Raw genomic sequence first — 14,326 nt, 5'->3', positions numbered from 1 at the left:
ACAAACAGAACGGCCAGGCTCTCTCGGCCTCTGACCGTGTCGCCAGCTGCCTGAGTGACTAGAGAATTCAGAACGCTGCCTTGTCCCCCGCCGAATACCTGACCCGCGCGTGCTCTTCATTTCGGCAACAACTCCACCGGACAAAGGTCTCTGCCGTTTCAGTCGTCTCCTGGCAACAGTGGACGCAGGAGGTCGGCATCATCTACCTATTGAGCTGGAAGACAGGTGCCTGACAGCGCAGCTTCCTGGAACACAACCCAAGGCCTCGCAGGGCATCACCCAGGGTGGCGACAGGAAAGGTAGTGCCACTGCTTCAACGAGCAGGCGCACGAACGAGTTAAGGACACGCTTCCATGTCAGGCACCAGCAACCATGTCTGAAGATACACAGCTTCAGAGAGTAAAAGCACAAATACCGCCTACACTTCTGCTTCGAGAGTTCATCATGGAATAAACACAAATTGATTTTGTGCATGGAAAACCATCGTTTTGAGTTACGCCCATCCATCTTCTGACCGATTTTTCCCAATACAGGGATGCCGGGCAAGCAATGGGCACGAGGACTAGTGTTACACACACTCCTTAATACACGCAGCAGATAGATAAAAGATTTGTCTCTATTATGCCGTCTGTGGAAAGAATCACATGGCAGCTTCCTTTCTACGGAAGCTAAAACAATAGATCACGTTTCTGATGAAGGAAATAAAATGCTTGGCACTCTCAGCAATCACTGGGATGAAAAATGTACTAGACAGAGAGATGCCACTCTGTGCAGTGCCTACACTCAAGGCGTTTAATGGTCGCTGATGGTCTGAGAAATGAAGAATGTATCACCGCTGTGATAAAACAGGTTGGATTGAAGAGCAGTACTATAGCCCCCACATGTGAAAGGGGGTGTATCCTATCTCCTATCACCTTTCTTATCTTAGGAAACTGCTATGTGGTGGAACACGACTGTCAACCCTGTGTCTATAATTGTGGCCGAAAACATTTTTAATGCCGGTCTGAATCACGCTTCTGATGAAGGCTGCAGTGAAAGCAGTCGCCACCAGCCTGAGCTTCCTTCGCTCGCTGCTGGAACGCGACGAGCTCCTGCCTGGCACTGAACACGAGACGGACTGGAACGGACAAAATCTAGCTCGTGTGTTGGCTGGGAGCCAATTGATCCGAGCATCTCATCCAGCCTTTTTTCTTGACAGGTGTCAGGGAAGCCGTGGCTGGGCTGCCATTTCCAGGCTCCCCAAGTCCTCGAACCAACAGGTCTGGGGAGCCTCAACATCTGCTCGCTATAGCTACCGCGTTCTCTTCTCTGTACCCGCTGATGTTTATCACCATACTGATTTATCCGAGCTCGCATCAGGAAAAGCAAAACGATGCACGCAATCTGAATTTTTCTAACCCCTAGCTGGAATGCCTCCGTGGATCTCCGGAGAATTTCAGCTCCAGGGGTATCTCTGCTCTTCGAGGTCAAGCCTGTTGACACGAGACCCCCTGCTCAACCAGGAGAGCAAGCAGACGGTCAGGCCCTGGGCGAGGAGGGCATGGGAAGATTCCAGTGGAGAAACTCGCCAGACGAGCCTGGCTACTCATAGCGCTCACTCACATGGCAGGTGGTTGCTCAACTTAGAATAAGGGAGGAGGTGGGTGGTGGCAGCAGATTACACAATTTCTACCATGACACCACAGAGGGCAATTCTGTATCCAGCACAAGCTGTATTCAGACAAGCTGACTGCAGAGCATCTAAAGGGTGGATTGTTTGAATTCCACGCTGCCCATTTTTTAAACAGCCTAATCTGATTTAAAATGATCAAACTGATCATAAGGAAACCTAAGCACTTGGAGAAGTCAAGTGTAATGTACAACCCAGCATGGGCAATAAACTATTCTGCTGCCATTACTAAGAATTGGATCATTGTCAGATCCTTAGCCTGTTAATTAAATTAGTAAACGAGAGATGAGCTAGATTACCACAGTACATTAAGGACCTGTAGTTTGGAGTCCACTACTTGAACTCTGCAGAAATCCGCCAGTTCACGCAGTTCAGAGCAGAGTTCCTGTTTTAAAAGCTAAATATTCCCAGCAAATCCTAATTCCAGTGGCTTTTTAATGAACAGACATCATTCCTCTGCCCTGGAGAAACGCAGAGTTTTCTCATTTTTAATCCAGCCACACCATTAATCTCAGTAACATGGATGATCTCTTTAATTAGTGATGACCGATTTTTTTCTAGGCATTATAACAACGAGGTTACCTATTTTTAACTTGGAAAAAATGGAAATATTCATGTGCGGAAAAAAGTGCTTCAAACCAGTTTAGATTTTGTTATGGTTTGCACGTTACTATAGGCTAAATACAGGTCTTTTGAATCAAAGAAATGTGAAGACTGTTTAATTAACACAAACTCAACATCCAACAGAGTAAAATATTAAATCTGAAACATTCAGCTTATGCAACATTCACCTCTGGGCTGTTAGTGTGATGTAATCTTATTAAAGGTATGCTGGAGTGTCACTTCCATTAAAAGCAAACAATCTCTCCATCAGAATGTACAGACCTGCTTCATGTTTATTTCTCATGCTGAGGCTGGACCTTCTGAGTTCAATTCGTAGACACCAGAATTGTTTTAAAGTACCGACTCAAATTTCCAAGACCACATTATTTGAACGCTGCTCTGCTTTGTTCACCTTTTACAAACACCGGAGGAAATCGTTTAGGAAATCCACTTCTGTCAGTCCCCGATAAGTCCAGAAAAAAGACCCGTGCACTAAGATAATGTGTATATCAGCGCTACAATCTACAGGTTAACAGCTTTTTCTGACAGTAGTTTCTCACCTTGTCTCAATGGACTGATCAAGACTGATATCCCAGCAAGCTCAATGTATTCTACACGACTTAGAACAAGAAAAGAAAATCCAGCAGAGCCATTTGTAGGTATACTTTAAAATCATCAATGTTTCCAAGAAGGACACCACCCTTCCTTCTCCTGTGTGGTTTTTAGGAACCACATGGGTATATTTTCATAACTTTCCAGATGCTGTATGGGAAGGGGGATTAAAATCAATCTTAATCACAGCTGTTAGCAAACAAAATTACATTTAAAAAAATCCTACGCTGCAGCCGAAAGAACGGAGAGATACAAGCTATTCTGGAGCCTAAATCGCACCGATATCGGCTTCAATTAGAATCTACAGGAGGTTTTGCCAGCCCCTTGGCCTGCTGGATTTCAGATTTTCTAGGAGGCTTGAGAAGAGACTGAATTACACTCACAGCACAATGAGCACACATAGCACACTAGCTGCCTTACTTATAGACCCTAGTAGCAGCCGTTGCTTTTTCAAAAATGATACAAATCTAAATTCATGCTTTCGATTGAGTTTTATAGCTGCCACAGCCCCGTTGAAGATTCTTATTTAATAAGATAAGGTATTCTATTGACTCCAAGGAGCAGTATATACTGTATGCCACTTCTAAAGTGTCCTGAGTTACCCACTGTGCTAACAGATGTCCTTCAGTGGCGTCAAAGTCTTGGCCAAGTGCACCTTAGTAGGTGGTCAGTTTCTGTGTTTGATTTAGCAACAAATCAATTTCCTTGCTTGTTCACGACAGTGCTATAGAAAAGTCCTTTACAGGCATCTGAAGAAAACAATCCCAGATTTTACCTTTTTTTTTTACTGATTTTAACTTGTCTACGAGAAGAGATCATATTATCTGGGGAGCAAGACTGCCTGTTTCATTTCATACTCACCTCAGAATATGAGAAAGGCTTATGAATGACAGGAGGCCCGATTGTAAGTTAGTAACTTATCGATCCCAGGATCTCATTCAGCTGTTCCAGGATTTCAGCTTCAAACATCTTGGTAGAGTTAGAAGAGACCGCTAGTATTTATTACTCTTTCAGAAGTCAGATTATTTACCCTGTGGGAAATGCACTGTGTACACATTGTGCAGTGGGTGTAAAGACAGCCTCACTCCACAGGAGGCGTCGCAGGCAACCGCTGAAGAACAGAGATGCAAATAGAGAAAGTAGAGCCTGGAAGCTCGTACTGTGACTGCAAGCCTTGGACTGAGTGAAGGGCATTAAATACTCACTTAAGACATCCAGAAGCACGCATGTCCTCCCTCAAGTGTGAAGGACAGAGAGGAGGACTGCACGCGAAGGGGTTTACGAGCGCCCATGTCTTCTGTGATTGCATGACTCTTTCTACGTCACAGCATGTCTGCACTGGCTGTGTAATTTCAGGGCCAGATTGCAGTCTACAGCGTGGAAAAGTGTGTTTCCAACTTCACGTTCTTATCATCCTGACAGTTACAGCTGCCGACATTAACAGACCGGGTGGAGGTGACACAGGAAGAGCCCTAGAGGCTTCAGTACAGGAGCCCTGTCCTGCATGAGGGGTCAAGGCATTAACTGCAGAGATTAATGAACGGGGCGCGACTTTTGACAAATCGAGTCATACCTTCAACGGGCGCCCCTTTCCTAGGGTCTGACCCGGGCCCCTGGTAATTATAACCTGGATATTTCACGACACATTAACACAGCGTCCCCTCCTGGCTGGGTGGCGAGTTCTGTGCCTATGGAAGGCCAGCCCGGACGAGGACGGCAGATGCACGAACCAGGGAGTACACCGGGACTCGGTTCCCAGCGGGGGGTATATCTAGTTTTGTTTTTTTTTAAATCATGACTTGCCCTAGAATCCCCCCCATGTGATTCAGGAGCGTTATGCGATCGAGCACATCATCTCTCGAGGATCTGCCACACGGAGCTCACTCAACATGAATTTAGCCTCTCGAAGAGTTTAACTGACTTAAAAAACAAAACCCACAACGAACCCAAAGCACTTCCCTCCGACAGCAGTGCAAACAATTAAAAAGGGATGAAATGAAAGAGCTTTCTCAGCTGCCCTGAGGAACTGCGGAGCCCAGACAAAGCTGGAGTGTGAGAGAGCCGCAGGGGAGGGAAAGAGGAGGGAGGCCGGGCAGGGCAGGGCACGGCGGGACGGCTGTTCTGCCAGACGCCCGTGACAGTGGAATCTCAGGCCACTGGGGGCTCCGCCAATCACAAGCGGCTCTCGACCTTCAGGCCACCATCCCACAGCTGGGCGCCACCCTTCCCTCTGTGCCAGGCATCGGCGCCCCGCAGGGGGAACCAGTGTCCTCGAGCGCAGCCTGCCGCCGAGTCCCCGCCGGCGATCGGGCGAGACCCGACCACGCCCAGGACCTCGAGGAGCACGGGGGTCCGGAAGCTCCAGCCCGGGGGATCGCCATCGAGAGCGGCCACAGCCCCAACCCCTCACGTGCAACGCAGCTCGCCGGCACGGGGCGACCCCATTCAACTGGGGTGCCAGTCGGACCAACTTGTCACAGCTACGGGCCGGGCCCGGACTAGGAGCCTCGGGGAAACACCTGCTTCGAGCCCTGCATCTGGCACTTGACTGGATCGGGCGCTGTCGAGGATCTGGTTTCATCTTGGCCAGACAGAAATCCTGGGGTTGGGCTTCACACTTCCCACAGCCTGCTGCTGAAATCTCCTGCAAACCCTGTCCCCTGGAGTCACCCAGTCATCTGGGACCCGACTCAGACCTGAAAGAGCAGACCTGATTTCTCTCACCGGGTCGCCTGTTGCAGTTCTCCTTAACAGGGAATAATTAGGTCGGCATCCTTCGGGTAAGAGCCTTGTGACCGTTAAAACACACATACTCCAGTTGCGAACATTTTATTCTAACACTGTCAGATGGTGAACAAATTAAGCACCACAAGGGAACACTTAGATCTCGCTAGACTGAGGAACGCTCCCTTCTGACTAGATTGTTTGTACTCCTGAACACAGGGGATCTGTATCTTAGGGTCGGTGTTAAATGAAGAAGCCCCTGTAAATCTTTCCAAGCTGATTCGGGAACAGATACCTTATTAGCTCATGTGGGCTCTCTGCTGGCCCACGGTTCTGGTGTGGGCGCCCCCAGTGGCCGGAGGGAGAACAGCATGCCTTCGAGCAGACAAAGCGTGCTGGGAGCTTCTGCCTTGCACCTTTAAATACCTTCATCCTCTGGTGAGACATATTCCCAGCAGTCTCAACATCCGTGACAACTTCAACGAAACCTCCATGGGATGGATGTTTCAGAACGGAAACTGAAAATGGCACACCGAAAAACTAGCGCTTGCCGAGCTGAAGAAACACAGATATCGTGAAAGTCTCCAGTCTGACCAGTGCTAACGTATCCGATAGTGACCGGTCACACAACAAGGTGAGGACAGGGCTAGAGCAATATTATACAAAAGACTGGGCTGCCCAATGCAGATTTCATGACAAAATTCCATTGGACACCAAATATTCGTAAAAGTACACGGAGGGACTACTTCTCCTCCTCTTTTCCCTGGTGGCAACTGCATGTCGGTGGAACTGAAGCATCCTGGTGCTCTGAAGTGTCTTAAGTTAAGCCTTGAGATCTTTAGAGGACAGCAAAGAGGCTGGATCAAAGTCAGAAAAATAACAGATCTCAATGTGTAATTACTGTATATAATAGAAACCCCATTCGACACCGGGTGATTCCATGATGCACTGCACCTCGGCTAACGGTGAGACTTTCGGAAGTACATGCATGATCAGCACTGGCCTAAACACGCACCCAGGAGCAGATATACATTAGAACTCAGAAATGACTGACATGCGACACTCACATATATGGTTAAATTCTGGAGCACGAAAACGCGACTGGGAAGCCAGTGCCATCTCACATAGATAACAGGAGCATTGAATAACACGGATAGCCGGACAAAGGGTTCATTTTCTCGGAGATCCCACGGTGTCCCGAATGTATTCCCCCCCCCCTTGCGCCCAGTCCTTCTGGGATGGGGTCCAGGCTATAGCGACCTTCTGATAATGGAGGATTTACAACTTGGTACATCTGCGCGTCACAATTGTTTCACATTATGCACGATTTGAAAACAATGCTAAACTTGTAAAGAGCAAAACGTTTCAATTTCATTGACAAACTTGTCCGCAGTGCTCTATATACTGTATACAGACTTCACGGTTTTCCATAAACTAGGCACGCTGGGCTCTTTTTTATCAAGAAAAATGGAAAGGGAGAATGACAGTCATTAAGCCTTCCTGTGTGAAATATCTGTAAAGGGGGCTGAGGTTTTGGCCTGTTTCAGCCAGTGGCACTGCAGTGTGACACAGACTCAAGCTGGCAGCTCAAGTGAGCTGGGCACTTGTCTCTGGACCCCTGTTGAGCACATAAGAACGGGTTTGCCCAGCATGTGTACACTTACAATAAAACTTGAGTGGTAAACCTCCATATTTTGAACCATGTCAGCTGACATCAAACCAGACCATAACAGAGATCAAAGAGGAGAGAGCAGGACACTACTCAAGCAGACACACAGGTTCTTAACCGTAGTCTGCTTACGAAACCTCCATGCTCACAGATCTATAGCACACCACCTTACGATAGCTTTGGTGGTCAACAATAATTCAAAGCATTAGAGTCTTTTACCAAGGAAGGAGTTCATCTCCAAAATTTAGCTCTCAAAAAGGGACCAAAATTTTGAACCAAATGTGTTCCAGGAACGTTAATGGCCTTGAGAAAAAGATGCACTTCTGAAGAAAAAGAATCTTTGTACAGATCTCATTCCGATCTTTGCACAGTTTTGAACAAATCCGATACTTCTAGCCATGAAAAAGTTGTTTCTGGGAATGATCACTCTGAAGCCATGTGAAGCTGGGGGTGTAATTTGAGACTCTACTCACATACTCACTAATGCTATTTGTGCTAGCTACTCGGAGCTCAGCAGAATGAATAAAGTGCAAACTCACCCAGACTCAGCAGAGAAGACCTGAACTTCCACCTGCTGATGCAAAGCAGTCCCTATGGGCACCGGACTCTGAAGGCGGCAGTAGCTTTCTTCTAAACCAGAGAGCAAAGAGAGCAGAAAAACGCTGAGCCTCACTCTCCCGGAAAGACAGAATCTGAAACCGAAACAGCCAGCTTCCCCCCCCTCCTCCTCAACCTCCTCAACACGACTGGCAGCAGGTCTGGCCAATGAGATGTCAGAGAGGGCAGGACCAGAATGATTATCCAAAGCTTTTCTAAATTAGGCTCCTCTGAAAAATGAAAAGCCTTTACTTAAAAAAAAAAACAACAACTATTGTTCCTATGCAGACCTCTCAATCTGTAATCATCCAACATTAGTTTTCAGCATACAATTTAAATTTCACATGGCAGAAAGCTGGGCTATATCTCTGTCCACTATTTCATTGGCCCTTCCTAACTTTTTGCACTTGTTCGTATAAAGGGTAAAACCTCCACTGATTCACACTCCTTTATACCAGGCATACATTATTGAACAGTTCCATTAATCTCAAGCTATCTTTGGACACATTCATTTAGCAGTTTTACCAGTTTCTTAAGCACCTTTATTTTTTACAAACTTGCCACTGTGTGGCCTTTTTTAGTTTTTTTAACAAAACCAAATACATCTCTACATATGTCCTCCGTTATAGACAATATGCTGATTGATTACCCCCCCCCAGAATTGTAACATTTACTTCTAAAATCAGAAAAATGATGGTCATTCTAAGCCTTGGTATTATTCTCAGGGTCCGTTTAAAACAGTGAAGCTGCTGTCATGATGTGATTCATTAAATCCATGCCTGTTTTGAGTCCCTCAGGACCTGTTTTTATGTCCCAAGGGTCACTGAATGTTTTCTGTACTGACAAAATCTTGCAGTCCAGACGTGCTCCATGGTGACCCATCTCTGTGTTTTACGCTGTTGACAGCTGTTACTGTTTGCCCTAATTGTTGCTGCGCATTTTTTCGTATATTATGATATACCAAGGTTTTTTTTTTATGATCTACCCTTTTATTGTGTGCAAAACGACCTCGCCCATTTTGAAGACCTGAAATGAAGCTTGTCCAATTGTTCACCACATACCCGTCTGTGTTCCTGGGCTGTGTCCCACTTTAAGAGGCATTTTCAACACACTGAAAAGGGACAGTCAGTCGATTCGAAACCAGAATTGCTCCAGCAAGACATAGATCTCTATAGAAATAATTGCCACCTTTCAACAGATTGACAATAAGCAGATGGCATTCTATGGGCGAGGATGTGTGTTGGTACATATATTTAACTTTATGTGTGGAGTTCTTTTTTTAACCTATTCCATGAGTTAATCTAGTTCTAGTGCATTTCACAAAAGTACTACAAAGAATTTTAACAATAGCAGCTGTACAGTTCTAGCTGGATGATACATTATCAGTACAAAAACAGATGTGTGGGTCCTTATTAACCGTGGATGTGAAACAACTGCCCCACTCAATATCAAATGCATTAAAAGGGGTCATTCCCCCCAGGTTTTTCTTAACCCATGACAGCATCTCAAGGGTCTGAGAACTGCACCGTGGGTGTACTTATTTAGACCCTTGAAAACGATGAAAAGCGCTTTGAGGGGGGCTTTTGAACGACAGGAAACGGAGACGAATGCTGTCAACACGAAGATCATAATATATTTGACACACTTGCAGAACAAGACAGAAGCAATCTACTCCAGTTATCTGAACTTTACAAAGGTAAGGATCGGTAGGTGTCCACTCAGCACAGAAGCGATCAGACTGACGTTTGGTGGAAAAAAAGATTACATTTTAAAATATCTGCAAAACCCCATGTCAATATAGCATATGATTACAGGCAGTCACACTGTTTAAAGAAATAACATACTTAAGAACTGTAGATATTAAGGTTGTTTTTTTTTACAACAAAACCAAAGAGTTAGCACCGTTTTTCTTGTACACCTATTGCCGCGAATCTTCTGCAGGGACAGTTTGAGTCGTGCATGTAGATTTTATTAGGAGGCAACTTTCCTGCCGCACAGCAAGCTTTAAATACGCCGAACCCTCTCAATTTTTCCCCAAGAACTTCTATGAGTACTGGAAAAGTTTAAAAAAAAAAACACAGCTTCTCGGTCCCGCCTAGAAACCATAACGCAGAAACCCTGCGGTACTGACGAGCCCTGGAGGTGAAAATGAACCAAACCCACCTTGACAACACACGAAGAGACGATGCCCTCGGCCCCCAATTCTGTATTTTAAAAACGCTGCTTTTTTTTTTTAGGGTTCCGCCTACTTCTGTATCATATGATTCTCGCTCCTCTCTCTCTCCGGAAAGCAAAACCAGAGACCCAGCCCCTTGTGAAGACAGGCAGGTGGGCGGTGTAGAGGCGAGAGGATATTTGTGAAGTAGCGCATCGATCCCGCCCTCCCTAAGCGACTCGCAGCCGGCATAGCACATGGTATAGAAAAAAAAATTATTCACCGATGATCTGAGGCGTTTTTGACGCATGTGAAGTACATTTTTCCGCATCAAGCGCGCTGTCTAGTGAACGAGGGGTATGAGAGGGACTGAAAACAAAACAAGTCAGGCGGCTCGCTTGGTGCTAAATTGAATTTAATCATTTACGCACAGTACACCACCCCGACCACGACCACCAAACTAAACAAAGGCTTGAAATCTGAAATGGATGATTCTTCTTCCGTACCGAGGATTAAGTCTCGGTAAAGTATTTAGCTCCGGAGGAAAGGTCGACGCCACAGAGCTAAATTATCTCTCCTCCTCCCCTGTGCGCAAACTCGCCTGTCCGCCAACCCCAGCCGCGCGTTTCGGCGAGAGTCGGCAGATACCTCCCCTAATTGTACCGCTAATGTTATCCGTGGGTGCGCCCTTCATATCAGTATATAGTAAATAGTATCAGTTTTCCTGCTCCATAGCGTCCACCTTTTTATATAGCCCTGCCTCGCTTTTACCTAGGTTACGGATTTAAGGCTTCAGCAATTAAAGATAAAATTTGTTAATACTTAATAAATAAAACAGTAACAGATAACAACGGCCCGTCGACGGATTTTGCAATATACGCAGCCAGATTAAAATGAGAATTACTGTGGTAGATATGACCCAGCTGAAATCCTTAGGACATTTAATTTGTTGAGCATGCCTCATATGATCCTTTGATGTAGAAATGGGGCGCTGGATGTAAGGGGTCACTGGTTGATATCCACGGGTCTTTGATCTCGAATCGGCACCCTGGACACAGTTGTGTAACACAGTGTGAGCTGCTGTCAAGCTGATGTACAGCAGAGCAGCACACCGGAGCAGTGGTCTGTGTTGCTGCCTCACGGCACCAGGACCCTGGGTTTGAATCGAGCGCTGTCCGTGTGGAGTCTGCATGTTCTTCTTGTGCCCGCTCCTGTTTCCTGGCACGGTTCAAAGGCATGCTGGTCCAGGTTAGGAAGGTCACGTTAGGTCTAGGCGTCTCGAAATAGTCCTGCCTTGTGTCCTGTCCTGTGCCTGGGGTTTCCAGTTCACCACATCACTCTGGGGACAGAGTGGTTAGTGAAATAGGATGGATGTGTAGTTTGGCTTCAGCGGGAGAACTAGCCCAGTGTATTACAGTGTGTTACCCTTCATGCTCTGAAGGGGGGTGGTGTGGATGAGGAAAAGAAGCAGGTGATGCCCAAGCTTTTCCAAGAGCTTCCTCACCTTCACGTCGCCATTAATTTCATTTCAGCACACAGAGGCGTTGCCTGGTGAATCGTCTGAAGAACTGACCCTTGACCCACGCATAAAAGGCCTTTATCTACACAAGGAGCTACTCAGCTGGGTGTGGTAGGTGCTGACTAAGCATAACTGATTATGTGGAGGGTCACCCCTAGTTACGCTGAGTGGTCCTGTCGTTGAGGGACTGGGGCTTGTTGTCCAGCATTTTATAGATTTGCTGCCCATCCCTGAACATGTAACCCCACACCCTTGTTCTTTGTTCCATGCTTGAAACATTAAACCAAGATCTTATTGTAAGTGATTCTGCAACACCAGTGTTGGACAGATGCCCCTCCCCACCTCTGTGCCTTGGATCTCCTCTCACTCTAACTCATGACTAATATGAATTGATGTTCATATCAATTTAAGCCGAATCGCTGGATAACTCCTGGGGGCTTTTTGTTTTCTTCTGCCTTCAGTTGCAGTTACCTGTACGTCAGGAGTAAATGAAGAGAAGCTCACAAAGTTGTACTTGAGTCAGCCTGGTTGATAAACAGCGATTATTCCTTACATGTGTTGGATTGTAGCTTCACCTTGAAACGCATTAGCGGAATATACTACTCCACTTAATTTCCATCTGAAGGCCCTCCTGTGCTGTGGCAGGGCTGAATTTGTATAGAGCTGATACAATCAGCAAGCTTTTATCCTGAGCGCCTCTCTCTCTGTGTAGGAGGTTGTAGTAACAGGTTAAGTTAGAGATCAACAATTAAGATAGCACTTCTTCACATAGTTGAATAATGTTTGGAATGCTTCAAGGGAAACATTGTCACAATACAATAAAGTAGACTATTTCAAAAATTATTTTGAAAGTTATTTAAGTCATGAACCCCTAGAATTGACCTTTTCAGACATGACAGTAGGGATACAAGTCTTTGAAGTCAACCTCACCTCTTACTGGCTCACGGACTGTCAAGATGAGAAAGAGAAGTACAAAAGGAAGAAGAGGTGAAATTATCGTCATTTTGGCCAACTGGAATAATTTAGTTTTGCCTGTACTTGTAAGAGGAGCCCTGTCTTTCCAGGCCATTGAATTAAAAGATTATGTTTTCTCCCGACTTATTATTAAACTGGCATTTATCCAAATGAGGTATCCCCTAAGTGTTCCAATAAAAAGTAGTATCATGTACAAGGAGTATCTTGTACAGAGTGGAAGATGATATACTGTAGATGGTTCGTCAAATGAAATAAAGAAATTATACATATTATAAGAAATAAGGGAAGACCATGAGAGGCACAGCAATGTCCCAGCCAGCAGAATGAGACTGGAGTACAGTCGTGAGTCCGAGAGGAACACAGCAGGTCAAGAGCACAGAGATCACTCGTCCTTTGTCCCTTGCACTATTACAACAGTGGAGTCCCATAAGCAGTTGGTACAGTATGAGGAACTTCAGGCTGTCAGACACACATGTTCTGAGTCACTAAAGGCCCATGGAGTGGAACTGTAGAAACTGACTGCTGGGTTCATCAGGAAAGGCGGGGTTGCGGTGATACCGAAAGAGGTGATTTAGCCTTTAAAAAATGAAGAAAAGCTACTAGAATATATAGCTTGTCCCCCCCTCCCCCCCATAGAAGAGGAAAATGAGGCAATTCTCTTCACCTGTCAATGCAAGAAAGCATTTGTAAACAGAAACAGAGGTTTTGGTTTTTTCTTTTAAAGCCGTTATAAATACAAATGACAGTGATTCTCAAAGGCAGAGATAATGGGAATTATCTCTGTGAATTCATTCAAATGAAAACACAGCGTCTGATATGTAAATCACTTCTTTAAGCACATCGTTCATGACAGATTGAGCACCGCTGAATAAAGGATTTGTTCCTGAATAAAAGATCTACGTTTTCCAAATTAATCACAGTTTACTAGCTTGTTACACTTTTTATATTCTTTAAAATTGATTTTGCCTCCTTAAAGGAAAATAATAGACCAGCATGAACGTAAGTTGGAAATTCACACCTCGTGGGTTCTGTAACTGGCTGGATTGTTCACTAATGCTGAGGGGATGTTCAAGTAAGGATTCTTGGTGAGGCTCAGGGAGTTAAGAACTCCCTTAATCTCTTGCTAAATGATTTGCCTTAGCAGTAAAACTAAAACAACAAAAACGTGTAGAGCAAGTCTGACAAGAGAAACACGAAAAAGAAGAGACGAGTCTTTTGTCCGTGATTTTGGGATCAAGCTGCCTCCCAAACACAGAAAGCACAGATCTCAGATTTTCATCTTTGGACAAATAGTAAATAAACTCTCCTGCCACTCTTTGCTGCTCCAACACTCTTATTGCACCTGAGAAAAGAAATATTAACTTCACATGGGGGAGATTTCAATTTCAAACCAAGGACTTTGTGACTGATTCTCAGAATCACTCCTTTAATGCTCTTTTGTTAAGTTTTAAAAGTTAAGCAATGAAAACCAGGGACAGTGAAGACGTTTTTGGTTTAAAAAAGGCTTCAAATGAACAGGAATTCTGTTTTAAAGACTACGTGGACATGCAGTGTAGTAATTCATTTTTTGTTTCTAATTTGGCACCTGCAAAAATTGCCTAAAAAATGGAAATTTCTGCTTGCTATGTACAAGTGATGTGAAAGACCTTTATTACCTGCAGGGGGTAGTGTTTACCACTTTTTTTTTTGTATTTTTATCTGGATAATAATTTTAATAATTCATCGATTAAGTTTTGAAAAATCAATTAGGAGTGAACCTTCTAGCATTTTCCCAACCACGTGGCTCTGCTATGAGTAAACTCT

At 45.0% G+C, this 14,326-nt stretch overlaps 1 protein-coding gene across 5 annotated transcripts in view; it reads right to left on the bottom strand.

The window, feature by feature from the left end:
* Nucleotides 1-10,186, bottom strand: part of elovl1a (ELOVL fatty acid elongase 1a) — a 31,038-nt gene extending 20,852 nt beyond the window's left edge. For 3 of the 5 annotated variants that reach the window (XM_088927374.1, XM_088927378.1, XM_088927375.1), the window contains exons 1-2: nt 10,038-10,107; nt 7,817-7,907 (exon numbers count right to left, since the gene is read on the bottom strand). The gene's annotated coding sequence lies outside the window, so the exon portion shown is untranslated. Of the gene's footprint in view, nt 1-7,816; nt 7,992-10,037 lie in introns of those variants that run through there. The other 2 variants (XM_088927377.1, XM_088927376.1) reach the window with 2 other exon arrangements.
* Nucleotides 10,187-14,326: the final 4,140 nt, after the last annotated feature.

This window comes from Atractosteus spatula, chromosome 11 (genome assembly GCF_055471065.1).
Source record: "Atractosteus spatula isolate fAtrSpa1 chromosome 11, fAtrSpa1.hap1, whole genome shotgun sequence".
Lineage (NCBI taxonomy): Eukaryota > Metazoa > Chordata > Actinopteri > Semionotiformes > Lepisosteidae > Atractosteus > Atractosteus spatula.
The sequence above is the reverse complement of the archived record's forward strand: the minus strand, read 5'-3'. Positions and strand labels throughout refer to the sequence as shown.